Below are 16,228 nucleotides of genomic sequence, written 5' to 3'. Positions count from 1 at the left end.
ACATAAGGAAATACTTCTTCTCATAACACACAGTCAACCTGGGAAAGTTGTTGCCAGGGGATGTTGTGAAGGCCAAAAGTATAACTGAGCTCTAAAAAGAACTAGATAAGTTCAAGGGGGACAGGTCCATCAATGGCCACTAGCCAAGTTGGTCAGGGATGCAACCCTATGCTCTGGGTGTCCCTAAACCTCAACTGCCAGAAGCTGGGAGTGGATGACAGGGGATGGATCTCTCAACAAGTGTCATATTCCATTCATTCCCTGTGAAGCATCTGGCACTGCCAATGTCAGAAGGCAGGATGGCTAGATGGACCATTGGTCTGACCCAGCATGGCCATCCATAAGTTCTTTGCAAGAGAAGGCTCTTAGTTCATCTTTCCTTCTCTAACAAGCCACTTACAGCCAACAAACAAGCCAACTTTGAAATTCCAACCTTCTAACATTTCTGAGTTGTACAGAGCCAAACATACCATCTGGAACCTGCGGGATGAGTGTCCATTTCCTTGCTCCCTTACCCGAAAAACAGCTAACCCAAATTTTGTTCACATTTCCCAAAAGTTCACTTTGGGGCTTTGACTAAGGGCCAACACCCTGATGCAGCAAAGCTCTTAAGCTTGTGCTTGACTGTAAGCACCACCTTCAGTGTCATTGACGTCTAGGGGATTTATACACGTGCTTCAATGCTTTGCTTATTTGGGACCCTCCATAAGGTGCACAGAGCTCTCATGGAGCTGAACAAGTGTTACACATCCATAAACCATGGCAGAATTTGGCCTTAAGAATGGACTATTTCAGCCTAAGTAGAAGTAAAAAAGTATGAATCACTGACAAAACGAATGAGAAAGGGAGCTGGAATTCAGTCTTATCTGTAAGATTCACGACCATAAGAGATGCATTGATTGATCGATCCTGCTTAAAAGGGATGTTCCTTGGCCATAACCTGTGCCTTGACTACAACATTCAGTGGCACTGTTGCTACTACAATACAACAGGACTGCTAGCGAGCGATCCATCCATAGAAGCTTTGAAATGTTTTCCATACTTGTGCAAGGCCACTGATGTGGAACTGGAGGCAAGCACATAGCTGCGAAGTTGTACCACTGAAAGGAGCTAAAAATTCTGGTGGCACTTTGCTCCATGTACATATTTTGTCCCATGTTGAGCCCTGCTATTTGTTACAATACCTGGGGCATGGCAATCTTCAAAAATATCCTAATTCTGCTCTTCATTTAGGTTTGAGCCCAAACCATAGTACTTGTGAAGGAAAGCAGCCGGCCAGTTACACCGGAGACTAGCTTAGTGCTGTTCTGGTTCTGACTGCCACTGGCTTGCTGAGGGAGTGTGGACAAGTCACTTCACCTTTCAATCTCCCCCATGTGTAAAGTAGAGGAGCATGTCACTTACCACCCTTATAAAGCACTTGAAGATCTACAGATGCAAAGAGCTAGTGATTAGTATTGGACACACACTACCCACTTGTCATTTTATTGGTCACTGGTCATTTTCCAAATTTAATACGTAAAAGAATCTTCCCTGGGAGAAAAAGCATTACACAGTACCGTGGACCATCTATTCCAATATCCCCTCACCAACTGCGGCCAGTACCAGTACAGTTATAGAATAATACCTAGCTGGTATACAATTCTTTCCATCTTTAAATCTCAAAGCATTTTACAAAGAAGGCTTAATATGACTATCCCCGTTTTATAAATGGGAAACTGAGGCACGTGAAAGGAAGTAATTTGCTCCAGGTCATTCAGCCGACCAGTAGCACAGCTAGGACATGAACCCAGGACTCTTGAGTCTGAATGCAGTGCACTAGCCCCTAGAATACACCAATTTTCCCTTGGCATGTAGCATGTGTTGAGTGTCAGTGAACTGAATGTCATTCAAAGTCATTGGATATCATATGTCTGGTGGACAGAACCAATATGAAAAAAGCTGAATTAAATCTGCCATTGACATCAGATAAAAGCACAGGTGGGATATTACAAATTGTAATTCATAATTAAACAGCGCCCTGAGCATCACAGTTAATTAAAAGTTGAAAAAAAATATCTGAAGTTTATTTCTTTTTTGAAGGCTTGCACAAGTTCTTTCTAACCATTAGAATGTCAATGCATATGGGACTCATTACGTTACAGACATTAGCCAAGATTTAAAAGGTTCTATCTGAGGCATTGGGTGAAAAGGAAGGGTAAGGACTAGTTGCAATTTTTGGCTTTTATTATATGGCTTAAAAAACACTGAAACCCTGTATTTAAGGTAAGTGTTTTTGTTGGAGGGAATATTGGGGGGGGGGGGGAGAAGTAACTAACACCACTTTAACCATTAAAGAAGTAAATCACAATGACTGGGAACAGTGTGTTAATTAGCAAACTAATTTCCTTGTACTTGAAGTGCATAACAAGTTCTCAATGCCTTCAAAATGGCCTTTCATCAATTGCCTTTTTATTCCTTGAATGTAATTGTTTCTGCGGCAATACTGGATTATGCTGTACACAGATTCTCTCCTTATAGGCTTTTAGTCATTTAGAAGTATTTCTTTTCCTCTGCAGATGCCCTGCATTCAGACGATGTTTTTAGTTGGTATGCTTGTTAACACAGATGAGACGGCTTAAAAGACCAGATCCTCAGTTGGCATCAACTATCCCCATTTCATTGACTTTAGTGGAGCTACACTGATATACACCAGTTGAGGAGCTGACACCAAACCTTCTTTATACATCACTTAAAAGAAAAAACACCCCACAACCCCCTTCCCATGCCCAATCACATGTCACCTCTAAGAACACTTTTAATTGTGTGACAGATTCTTGGTCTATCCGGTAGGATATTGCTCCATAGAGAAGGCAGAGATCAAAAACATTTTTCAGTGTATCAGCCATCCAGAGCTGGGGACCTTCAACTATGACTTAGTGCAGATCTACCTACACATTAGAGACAGAAAAAAAGAGGATTCAAAAGAACGTCTGTACTACCTTCTTCTTGAACCTGGGGTAAGCACATTCCTTGAGCAGAGAAACAACACAACCCTCTTGTCATTTCCTCTCGATGCTGCCTCTTTCATAAAACATGATGTCTAGCTCCACCCTGCATGGTCTTGTAATTAGGGTGACCAGATGTCCTGATTTTATAGGGACTGTCCCAATTTTTGTGTCTTTTTCTTATATAGGCTCCTATTACCCCCACCCCCTGTCCCAATTTTTCACACTTGCTGTCTGGTCACCCTACTTGTAATGCACTAACTCCTACTTGGCCATCAGCTGTGCTCACTGTTTGACTCTGTGCATCAGAAAGAATTTTGATGTTCGAGAGTTCACGGGAAGCCCATCTTTTCAGTCTACCATTTCACTAACATTTCTTGATTCAATGTTTCCATTTTTTGTATATAACATCATTAGTTATTGTTTTGCAAAATAGGTTTTTCTGTAGCTCGGGTATAAGAAAAGGCCCAAACCAGTGTATGAGGGATGGTTTTATTGGTAAGGTACTAGAATACATCATGCAAGGTCTATGTTCAAATACTGGCTCTGCCACAAAACTCGGGCACGTCATGTAAACGCTGAGTCTCGATTCCCTCTTTGTAAAATAGGAATGATACGCCTTCATTTCAGCCACGATTTGTCTTTCTTATGCGTTTAGATTGGAAGTGTGTTTGGGGCAGGGACTCTCTCACTATGGGATTGGAGGGCACCCAGCCCAAAGGGGCCCTGTTCTGGTTAGGAGCTTTCCAGGCTATGGCAATCCAAATAATTTATATGCATGATGTTTTATTGAAGATAGCTGGAGCCACAAAATACCTTAACATGTATCATTATGTATTTAGGAGCCTCTGAATTCTGTGTCACTTCACACCCAATGTCTATAGCAACACTGAGTGATTAGGGCACTTGGTGAGTACGATTGTGGAACCTGCATGGTGCTAGGGCAGTTTAGGTGCCTACCTATTCGGATTTGGTGCTGGCTTTCGTGTTTAAACGTCCTGTTGTCTTCTGTGTCATGTAAATTTGAAATACCTTTGGAGCAAGCAGAGATCAGGATCTCTGTCTTGAATAAAACAGAAGAGAATTGCACGTTCATTCTAATACTCAGTGTGAGTAAGAGTAACCTCTTACTCTGTGAGATGTTTCATTGACTTCAGTAGAACTCCTTGTGGCGTAAGATGCTACTAAACAGGTAAAGGGTCTCAGAATCTGACCCAATGTAAATAAAGCTGTCCAAATGCCTGGCATACGTTTCCATGTGCCACAAATGATCACTCTGATCCGTATAGCTTATTTTAACATTTCTACTCGTCTTCCCAGATGCCTGTTCTGATCATTACAATCAATAACAATTTGGGGTGTGGGCTATTGAAACCTCTCTCTCCAACAGTATAATGAATTGGTCTTTCATCAGTATACATATATGCCATTACATGTACTCTTCTGGTAAATTACAAACTGCACTTACCAATTCATATGCAGCCATGCCTTGCAGGATATCTGCCACATTATACCCTTTTTTCCCCTTTTCATTAGTAATGCAAAACCGCCAGAAGAAATTTAACTTCATCATTAGTAGTTTTTATATCTTGGAAGATTAAATAAAGGGACTATATACCAGATTGGAGGAGCAGACAACAGCATTTATGGAAAAGCCTAAATAGCTTCTAATCCTCTGTACTTTTTCTCCATTTTCCACTCTGTTTGTTTAAGTCAAAGAGGTAGAATAATATCCTGATCTCAAAGGAAAGCCTAATACATTGGAGAAATTACTCAAGAACCATTTATTCGTCTGTAAAGTTTGCGTCAGAATACTGTCAAAGTCAGGGAGGCAGTAAGAAATATTTGAGGGCAGAGGAAAAGACATAACTTCCTGAGAGAAGCCTCATCTTACACATCCACCCTTTGGATGTACGTCCTAGGCTCTCCCTAAGCTTGCTTGCTTTGATTAACATGCTCAAAGATTTTCTGCATTCAGCTGTTCCTTATGATTAACATTTATAACATTAGCATCCAGAGGCCCCCAATTGAGATTAGGGCCTCCTAGTTTTAGGTACTGTCCAACCACATAGTAAGAGACAGTGCCTGCTCTGAAGAGTTTAGAGGCTAAATAATACAAGAGGAAGAGTGGGAGAAAAGATGGATTATTATCCCCATTTCACAGATGGAAAATTGAGGCAGAGCGACTAAGTGATTTGCTCAAGTTCACCCAGGAAGACTGTAGCAGAGCTGCAAACTGAATCTAGTTGTGTAATTGTTTACACAAACTGTGACACATCACAGTTCTTGGCTGAACATCCAAATTTCTAGAGACTTAGATCACATAAATAAGGTAGAGACAACCTGATTTTTCCTCCTTTTGCTCTGAATTACATAAAGAAATGAGCCAAAGCAATGCTGAGCGTAAGTCCAATTCCAAGACCCTGCAGTGTCTAAATACATGTAGTTTGGTAGTAAACTGGGGTGAATAATTCACAAGTCATTTGTTCAACAAATGTCTCCTGCTTTTATATCCAGGGATTGCTGTGAGTTCCTCCAATGCACCGGGCTAGATGGACCATTGGTCTGACCCAGCATGCCCATTCCTATGATCTCCAGCACACTGATGAGCCAGCACATTAGCACCCAGGAGATGTTGGCACTACAGTCTTTTAAGGCTCCCACACTTAACCAAGGGGGTGCAGTGGCAGCAGTTTGCTTAACAGGTACCTAGGTCTGGGCATCTCACTCCATTCCCTTTACTCCCTCCCACCTGCATCTCTTGGCACGGACAGACAAGTACTGACACACTGACTCCTGGTGTCGTTTGAGAGTTACAGCTGTCTTTCAATGTTCTTTCAGCCCCTGTTGAGGTACTGAAGATGCACTGTTCTGAGCTCCATTCTACAGGAGAAGGACCTGCAGTAGCTTTTCAGCTTGCAGTGCACTAGAAAAACCAGTGCCTGTTAAAGATTTGATGAAGCTGAGTGTTTCATGGGTTCTACCACCAACTTGTCTAAAGAATTCAGCCCTCAAGGAACCTAGTGGTTGTTCTGGTTTATTTCAGGAGACCAATACCTCCAGGGCTCCGTTCCCAGAGATGCATTGAGTTTCAGATGTCTCTAAAATTCAGAGATGTGGGATCTTTAAGATCCACTCATGAAAAGAAAGGAAAGAAGCAGAGATAATTTCAAAAGATGGGAGGAGACGGCCAGGGGAGAAAAAGCAAATTAAAATCAAAGCTAAACTAGTGCCACAGAGCACCGAGCAGCTCAAATCACCACCATTGTTGATCTTCAGTGCTAAAATAAGAAGGGCTTTGGTGAGCTGGGAGCAGCTATTCCAAATCCTTTCAAGTGTTAATCTGGGGCAGATTGAAAGAAAGATGAGGATTTTAAAATAGGTCTGTGACTTCTGCAGTCAATTTACTCTGCAGGAAGTCTTAAAGATACTTGGGAAATACTATAACCCTAAAAAAAGACCACTATTTCTAAGTGGCACCAGTTTTGGTTTCATCCTCTTTTGACAGCAAATGGGATTGACAAGCATGTAACAGAATTGAGACAGAAAGTATGAGACGGTTTGAAAGCACCGAGAAGAGTATGCATAGCGGTAACATTACAGTCAGTGTGATTGACAACGGACTGAAAGAAAGGTTACTTCGTGAACCTGATTTGTGCTAGCAAAAGGCAATTGACGTCTGCAGGGCCTGAAAACCCCACAAAAAAAGTCTGGCAAAACACTAAAAAAAAAAGCATTGCTTAGCCCCTTGTGCAGGCAGAGGCACTTGTGCACAGGTGGTGCAAAATGAAACCTATGGGAGTATTTTACACCCACTTTGTACTCAGTTTATACAGGTGCGAACAATGGCTATTGCCTTGCTCCTTGAGAGTCAGCCCCAGTAGCCCTTAGGGCAGCAGGAGCAGGGTTCAGAGGAGGAGCATCTACATAAGGTCATGCAGGTTTTGTACCAATATAAATATTTTGGTTCAGGGGATGATGTTTTTTCACCAATATCTTGGTGCAAGCCTTAGTGTGGATGCAGTTATACTAGTGGAAAAGTGTCTTAGGGCACTATAGCTTATTCTGAGGATTGGTCTGAAATTTTCGGCTGGAACGGTTTTCCACTGGAAAATACCAAGTGGTTGAAGTGGACACGTTCCATGGGAAGGTGTCGATTCTGACAAATCTTCAGTGGAAACTAGGCAGGGTCCTCGGGGTGCTGCTGGGGAGCCAGAATCCCAGTCTCCTACCTTCTCACCAGTCTGGGCTCCCAGGATGTCGAGGCACCTGTCTCCTCAGCATCAGCTTCTCTGGCTCCAGGGCAGCTCATCCCATGGACTGCCTTGAAATCAGTGCTTCAATGGGTCCAGAGTCTCCAGCTTCGGGGCATCCCCACCAGGCAGACTGTCTCAGAGCTGCTCCCGACACCTCAACCCCTGACCTGGCAGTCTGCCACAGCCTGGGGGAGCTATGGGAGTCTTGGGGACATTTTAAAATCCCTCGTCCACAGGAAATTTCTTTCTTTTTTATTAAATTTCAGAATTTCTCACGGAACAGGAATTTCAGTTTCCAACCAGCATGACTTATTGCACTTTGCAGACAAGAATAAACGGTATCAGTATAAGCACCTTTATACTGGAACACTGCATCCCTGCCAAGTATTGGTAAAGCCCGGGCTCTAGGACCCAGCCAGGTGGGAGGGTCCCAGAGCTCGGGCTGAAGCCTGAGCCCAGAAGTCTACACAGCAATGTAGCTCCCTATGCCCAAGTCAGCTGGCATGAGCCAGCCGCTGGCTTTTCTTTGTTGTGTAGACAAAGGCTTTGGGTAGAGCCTTTGATCACATCAGATCCCTGATTGGCTGCCTTTATAGCCCCACCCCCTAAGCAGCCAGCCAGTGGTACAGGCGCCAGCAAGCAAAGCTGAAAACGGGAGTTTGCAAGGGGAGTTTGGGGCAGGGTGTGTGTGGTATTCTGGTTTTGTTTTGGTGTTTGTTTGTTTTCCTTGACAGGAGCTTAGGCGGGAAGGCTATGACAGATAAAGAGGCAGCAGGGGTAGTGACCCAAGGAATGGAAGAGACAATGACAATGACTGGATGTGGTTGCTGCGGGATGTATATTATGATGGAGCAGGGAGCTGAAAAGAGCGTTGATTGTATGAAGTGCTGCCTGGTAGAGCTGATGGAAGAGAGATCTGAGGTCTGGAGAGGCAGGTTGAATTTCAAAGGAGATTTGAGCAGATGTTGGAGGGAAGGTGAATGGAGGCTGATGGGACAACTCAAGACTCACAGATGCAAGCTGGACTGCTGGGTAGGGAAAGTGGCCAATTGAAGCAGGTGACTATGAGAACCAGGCAGAAGAAAAGATCAGCTAATGAAGGAGAAACCGAGCTCAGGAAATTGGAAAAGGGGCCCAGCAGGCAGTCACAGAAGGTGGGAGGGCAAGGAAGAGGAGAAGAGCAGCTAGTCCTCAAGGAAGAGGGATACGACAATGGAGATAGCCAGAGTTCGGAGCCCCGGGAGGATAGAGGATAACTCGCAGAAGATTGCAAGGAAGAACAAAAAGACAAGGGGACTTGCAGTTGGAAAGAACAGAAGGAGGAAGGCTGGAGAATCACACCAACCCCAGGAAGAGGCAGGTCTATGTGACTCGGTTCTCCCTACTAAGAAGAACAGACAGGCCGGTCACCGGAGCTGATCTGGAGAACAGAAGGGTGTGCTGTCTGCTGGGAGCTAAGCTACGGGATGCACACCTGAGGCTGAAGGAATCCACTGACTGTCCTTCACGTGGGAACAAATGAAACTGCAAGGTTCTCGTTGGAACACAAGCAAACGGTGGCTTGGACTAGCCATGCTGTGCATGTACCTCTGGGGTTCAGGAGGGTTTATACTCAGAACGGCTAGCCCGTGCTGCTAGCCGATGCCCACGCTAACCCGACTACATTGCTAGTTTTAGCACGCTAGCTTGAGGACAGCAAGCATGAGTAGGTCTGCACAAGCTGGAATCACACCCCTAAGCTCATAGTGTAGACACAGCCTTTGGGTGTGAGACCACTGACACCAGAAAACTCTGATCTGTATAATAAATGCATTTCCTCATGTCAGACTGGGCTATGCTTATTACACACCAAGCAAATAGGAGCGTTCCTACAGTCAGACAGACACTGGGGCTGGGACTAGGGGAAATATGCTTTCCCAACACTTTGCTCCATGAAGCAGAAAACTCTGCTGAAATCCCTCTTTCACTAAAAAACCTGCTGAAATGGGCTTCTGCTGACCTTGGCTATTGTGCTTGACCTCATGGCACAGTATCAGCCAAACAAGCAAACCGAATAAACAGTATGCGGTTTGCCCCAGTGGAACTATCCCAACAAAATAGCCTTTGGCTTGCAGCACACCACAAACAGCAAGCAGAAAATAGTTAGAAATTAATTCATGGCCATGAACAAAATGTGAGCATATCAACTGCTGCCAGGTGAGTGAAGTGTGAACTGGCCCCAGCTGAGCTGATTTTAAATGATTGTGTGGTTCAGATCAAACAGTTTACACAGTATTAGATGTCATGGCATTGCCGAGCATGTTTCAATGATGTTGCTCATAATTTTCCATAGAAGATCGCTTTTTCCATACCAGGATCCCCTAGGCTCACCCTTCCATCGAGCGGGGACTCCCCTTCTATTTAGCAATATGAGAAGGTGAGGGTGGTCATGACTGACCCTCCCCATAACACCCAGGTTGAGAATCCATGATATAGAACTAACAAGACTGTTATAATCTAATTTACCCAAATCTAAACCAATAGCAAAGTAGAGACCTTAGCCAGAAATCTATTTAGATTCTGCCTCAAACATAGTGATAAATAAATATGAAATAAATAAGACTTTATTATGCCACATACATCTGGACATAAGATGGAGAGAATCTATTAATTACCTCTAGCTTGATTCTTAATGGTAACCAATCCTTGTCTTCAGTGGAAGCCGTGCACGCTCATAAATTGTGAAAATCAGGCCATTATTACGACTTACTATTTTTTTTTAATTTAGCACACACAATGGTCTTGTGTTGTTCAAATCAGAGAAAGACGTGGTCACTGTCCCAAGGAGTTAGAGGTAATGTGCCAGAAAGATACACTATGTAGATAAGAACTTGCAAGCACAGAGTGGGACCTCCACAAGTCCTTCGTTCAAGGTCATCTCTCTTTGCTTCAACATTATTTCTTAAATTTTCTTTATATTTAAGAGCCATTCTCATGCCACTTGTAGGAAAAACATCTCTCCCACATAGGTTTTCCCCAAACTCTCTAAGAATGAACATCTCCCAATCTGGTTTGGATGCAATCTGGTGCATCAATTTATGTGGCGCTACCTGCAAGATTGCAGTATATCTGAAGTTATCAACTGACTAGCAAAATTACTTATCAACATTACAGTGGCTGTGGTTTGACAGGTATTCAAAGTGAAAGATCAATTTACATTTTCTGAAAAGAAACAATATGCAGTAGATTAGTTTCCAAATGGCTTTTAGTATAAGGAATGAAACTACTTACATCAGTGATTTTCTAAGATTACATTTGTTTTTGCTATCTTTTTCCTCCTTCCAGATGGAATTCCTATTTACCGAGGATTCTGAGCATTATATTAGAATAAGGAAGACTTGGAGGGCAATTTTAGAAAAATAGATATCCAAATCACTACCGTAATCCTTCTGTTGCTTTGAAAATGAAAAATAGAGCGTGTTGGAGAACTATTTATGGGAAAGATTAGTTTTATCATTAAATTGTTACTTTAGCATATGGTTAGAGATTGGCCATTATCTTAGAAAGCTCACAGAAGAGCAAAGTGCTTGGTGACTCCTACTGCAAAAGAGCCAATGACTGAAATACTTGTTTTCCTTCTTTGTTTCATTTTTCATAGCTATTCACTGGTGACACCCAAGAAAAGCTAAAGAAACTATCTATAAAAAAGGCAAAAAAAAAGGAACAGGAGAGGATAAAACCAGATTGCATAGGTCTACTGATTTCTTGAGCAGAAGCATTCAGCATGTGTAGATCTGGACGAACGCTCAGGGGGAAAAATATTCATTGACAAGTTTGACAAAATCAGAATCGCGATCATAGAATCATAGAATATCAGGGTTGGAAGGGACCTCAGGAGGTCATCTAGTCCAACCCCTTGCTCAAAGCAGGACCAATTCCCAACTAAATCATCCCAGCCAGGGCTTTGTCAAGCCGGGCCTTAAAAACCTCTAAGGAAGGAGATTTCACCACCTCCCTAGGTGACCCATTCCAGTGCTTCACCACCCTCCTAGTGAAATAGTGTTTCCTAATATCCAACCTAGACCTCCCCCACTGCAACTTGAGACCATTGCTCCTTGTTCTGTCATCTGCCACCACTGAGAACAGCCAAGATCCATCCTCTTTGGAACCCCTCCCCCCCTCAGGTAGTTGAAAGCAGCTATCAAATCCCCCCTCATTTTTCTCTTCTGGAGACTAAACAATCCCAGTTCCCTCAGCCTCCCCTCATAAGTCATGTGCTCCAGACCCCTAATCATTTTTGTTGCCCTCCGCTGGACTCTTTCCAATTTTTCCACATCCTTCTTGTAGTGTGGGGCCACAGTACTCCAGATGAGGCCTCACCAATGTCGAATAAAGGGGAACGATCACGTGGAGCGATCCATGGTCAAGCCCTTTTTTGTTGACATCTTCGAGAGTCAGGCAACTGGGGTTTGTTCACATGAAAGTTTGGGGAGGAGCTATTGTTACTACAAATATGATTATTCATGTGTAAAGAGAAAAATTCTTGTCTGAATATATGCCTATCACATAAAAGTAATAAAAACCTCCGTTCAGAGAAAGTTAAGGTTACAAGGCTAAAAGCTCGAACTTTTTGAAGTCCCAGAGCTAAGGTTGCCTGTGCAACCTTCATTTGGCCATTGTGTGTTATGATTCAGTCTTGCTCAACACCACGAGGGAAATCTGTGGCTGTGCTAGTGATAGAAGCCAGAGCTCAAGCTCAGCCTAAGCACAAGAGAACATCATTTCCCTCCTTGCCAATCTCTGCCTCTTTCACTGTCCAGCTTGTGCACTGAATGAGCTAGGGGTCTTGTAGATAATGGACTGTTTGCTCATATGTTTTAAGACTGTATCATATAGTATATGCAGAAGAGGGCAGAATGAAGGTCCAATTCAAAGCCTTGCCCCTTGTGAAGAATAGAGGCCCAGAATGACACGCTGGACCCTCTGCTGTCAGAAATCATCAACACGAGCTTCAGCATTGGACATATTGAATCACACAGTATTCTGTTCAGGGCTGAAAATGCCTGTGCGAATGATCTGGCTGTCTGGCTTCTAACCCTTCAGTTCTGAGGAAAGTGAGTGAGAAACTGGCAAAGAGTCATCTCCGATAATGTCTAACCTCTCTCAACCTCCTAGGCCATTCACATTCCAGCTTCAGATGAGGGTATGGCACAGCACTGGTCATCCTACTGGGTGACCCCCGCTGAGCTATGGAGAATAGACAAACCCCTGAGCTCACAACAGCAGTTAGATGCATCTATGAAACTCAGTTCCAAAAGGTGCTAGAATGGTAACAGCTGTTACCACCTTCTGATCAAAATGTAGGCCTCATCCCTTCTCATTAGCCTTCCCGGCTTATACCTGAGATGAGAAAAACCACTCCCTCTGCACCGACGTAAGAGAGTGGGGAGAACTCAATCTCCAGACTCTGTGTATGTGTTCATAATTCGGCTAGAACTCCGATACCATGGTAGCGGGCACATAATCAAAACCTAGACTGACACACATTACTGGATGAATACTTTCTCATTCTGTTGTGCTCTCGCATGTATTGATCTTCCTTCACTTCTGGGTTACCTAAATTTTGCTCTGGGGTAACCTGGAAACGTCCCCATATAAAACTGGAGTAACCCACATCGTGAATTTACATTGTTTATTCAGTAAGAATAATAATAAAGAATATAATAAAGTCACTTCTGCACTCAGAACCTTGCCTCTTCAAAAGATAACGAACTAGTCTTCATATATATGTTTATCTAGCCAAGCTGAGAGTGCTTATTATTTTGGAAATTTCAGCATGGTGCCAGGAGAAAGCTGGGGTCAGCGTCGCTTTAAATATCTTGATACAAACAGCATGACAGCAGGATTATATTGATCCCAAGATGCCAACATTTTATTTATAAAAATAAATTCCTCCAGAAAGCATCCCAAACTGGTGTCATGTTGTTGAGTGCTAATGTCTGCATTAGCAGTTATGTGCAGCTCTGCATATGTCCATCCATCTGTCTTATGGCTCTACATCTGAAGAAGGTTCTGTGCATCAGTTATTCTACTTTTAGACTGTATTTTAGCTGGTGTCAGGGAAAAGGAATAGAACGTAGTGATGTGCTGGGCTAAGAACACCCCTTCTTGTCCAAAGCAGGCCCCTTCCTGAAGATGTATTTGTTCTAGTGTGGATGTGGTACACCGAGAATGCATAAACTGAATTACTGCCAGGGCCGGCTCCAGGCACCAGCTTAACAAGCAGGTGCTTGGGGCGGCCAAGGGAGAGGGGCGGCACCTGCGGCAATTCGGGGGCGGCAGGTCCCTCACTCCCTCTAGGAGCGAAGGACCTGCCGCTGAACTGCCGCTGCCGATCGCAGCTTTTTATTTTATTTTTTTTCCAATTGCCGCCACCGATCGCGATCATGGCTTTTTTTTTTGCTTGGGGCGGCAGAAATGCTGGAGCCGGCCCTGATTACTGCTATTGTTTAGAGCCGGAAGCTCTGTTTATTTAATGGGAATAAGGACACATTTTTCTGATATTGTGCAATCAGCTGCATAATTTAAACATGAGCCAGAGGTGGACATGGGGATTTTAAATAAAATAAAATAAACATCAGCTAAATGGCTACAGAGATGTGGAATGCCTTTTAGCACTCATGTATACTTCTTGTAGAAAGGGTGTTGGAGTTATGACTGTTCCAAGGGAAATACACACCAGCGCTGGTGAAATGCTGCAAAATGTGTTTGCTAATATGCATTCAAATTACAAACGACAATTCAGTTCAGCTATGTTTGGATACAAACATGTACTGTGAGTAAAATTTCACCTCTATGGATTAAGCCAGCACAAGACCAATGTGCCACTGAAATACTAGTGGGACTTTGTGGTGCCCCTTTGAATAGGAAGGGGTGTCACCCTCTTTACAAACATTCATAGGCTTTTCTTTACACTATGGCTGCAGCACCCCCTGGCTTGAAGTGATTTACTTGAAGGGTTTGCAGTTTGGTTCAATGGCTCTCAGCACCCCCACCCCACCCATATAAATTGTTCCAGTGCCCCTGCACAGTACTGTTTGGAAGAGTCAGCTGATCTTTGCATAGATACCCATGTGTGGATGGGAACAAGATGCTCAAATACTACTGTGAGATGGGCTATTTACATGCCTAGACAGATGTATTCTTGATTGATATTGTTTATTCATTATTTACTGCTTTTCTGGTTAAGAAATTTCAGTCACCCAATCAGGGAGCAGAAATACCACCATATATGGTGGACGACATGAATAGCAATCAGTGAATAACTGCACTCAACAATTCACAAAAAGCCCAGAGCCTGAAAATTGGTCACTGAAGCTACCCAATGTAGCCAAGACCTGGCCTGCCATGAGTACTTAACACGTAGAGGGAGCCCTCATTTTTGGAAGCTAGAATTAGGGACATAAATGAATCATCAGGTTGAAAACGGGCTGCTTGTGCTAAATAAGATAAGTAAATAAGTCAGGAGGGTAAGAAGACAGAATGTCTGAGCCAACTCAGATAAGAGGGAGAACATCCAGGGAACTATTTACTATGAACTAGGTAACAAGGGACAAAATAAGTTAAGAATGTAGAGATGAGGTAAAGAGGAAGTCAAGGCATGGGCAGTGCACGGACAGCGCATGCTGCACAGGGATTGGTCCCTGCAAAGTAACTAAGCCAATCCAAAAATGTGTGATGCAATGTATAGTAAATTCAACGAGATGTGTAATGTATATAAAGGGAGAAGATTTCTGTGTAACTTTGGAGCTGTGATGTACTCTGCATCCATCTCCCCCGCCTTTGAATCTGATCAACTCAGCATAGCACGGTTGTATGTCAAATAAAGATACCTGAGTGATGAATGCTGGAGTCAAACTGAGTTCTTGGGAAGCCGAATGGAAAGAGGTCTCAGAGGGAATTCCAACAGCTACATAGGGTGGCCATGTGTCTTTCTTTAAGTAGGACAGGCCTTCTTTTGACATATTTGTCCTTTGTCATCTTTGTGTATCAAAAAGGACGCTTAAATGTCCTCTTTTTGACACTTTTTTGGTGATTTGGTGGTCTCATCATCCCTTCCAGGAGCCTCGCTCATTTGCCCCAGGCTTCAAGGGCTTGCAGCCCTTCCAACCCAGCTGGGTCTATTGCGTTCTGTGTGGCTACCATACCCGAGCTCCCTGAGTTTGTTGGGCAGTGCCAGTGTGAGCCATGACCATACTTGAGCGCCCTGCGAGGGCTGTAGGAGCTGGGAACTCCAACAGGGTCCACACACAAAAAATACTCCATGATGTGGTAACGTTCACAATCCCCACCCATTTGCCATAGTTCCTTCTGGTTTTTCTCATGCTCCCATCATTCCATTAATCTTGCTCTTGCAACAAGGAACAGGAAGGCTTATTAAATGTAAAAATTGTGATTATCGCAGGAATCACCATGCTAACAAGAGGTAGTTTCTCAGCCAGCTGGGAAGACAAAGAATGTAAATTCATTAAAAGTAGGAAAGGAGATAACTATGCATTTTGCAGTGACTGTAAGTGTGACACTGCCATTTCGATTCATGGTAAAGGTAATAAAATACATCACATTGAGACTGTCAAACGTAAGTGCAATAGGTGTTATTCAAAGTTTTTTCAAAAGTTCATGCACTACCCCGACGACAGAATTATTGCTACAGAACTCACAAAAAAACCCATGTTATGCTATTAAGTACCACCACTCTTATCGAAGGGTAGATTACGCAGTAAAAGTTCAGTGATTCTAAACTTGCTAAACATGTAAGCTGAGGAAAAAGTACATCAAACATACTTTGTGAAAGTGTGCTAGCCCCGTATTCTGTTTCTAAGCATACAAAGTACCTTAAAGAGAATGACATTTATTATTCAATAGCCAATGACACCTCTGACACCTCCAACAAAGGCTCCATGAAATTCTTCCCACTTCTTTTAAGGTATTTCAGTTGTGTTACAG

The sequence above is a fragment of the Terrapene carolina genome, unplaced genomic scaffold, assembly GCF_002925995.2.
Source record: "Terrapene carolina triunguis isolate 2854851 unplaced genomic scaffold, T_m_triunguis-2.0 Scaffold136, whole genome shotgun sequence".
NCBI classification, from domain to species: Eukaryota; Metazoa; Chordata; order Testudines; family Emydidae; genus Terrapene; species Terrapene triunguis.
Note: the sequence above shows the minus strand (reverse complement) of the source record.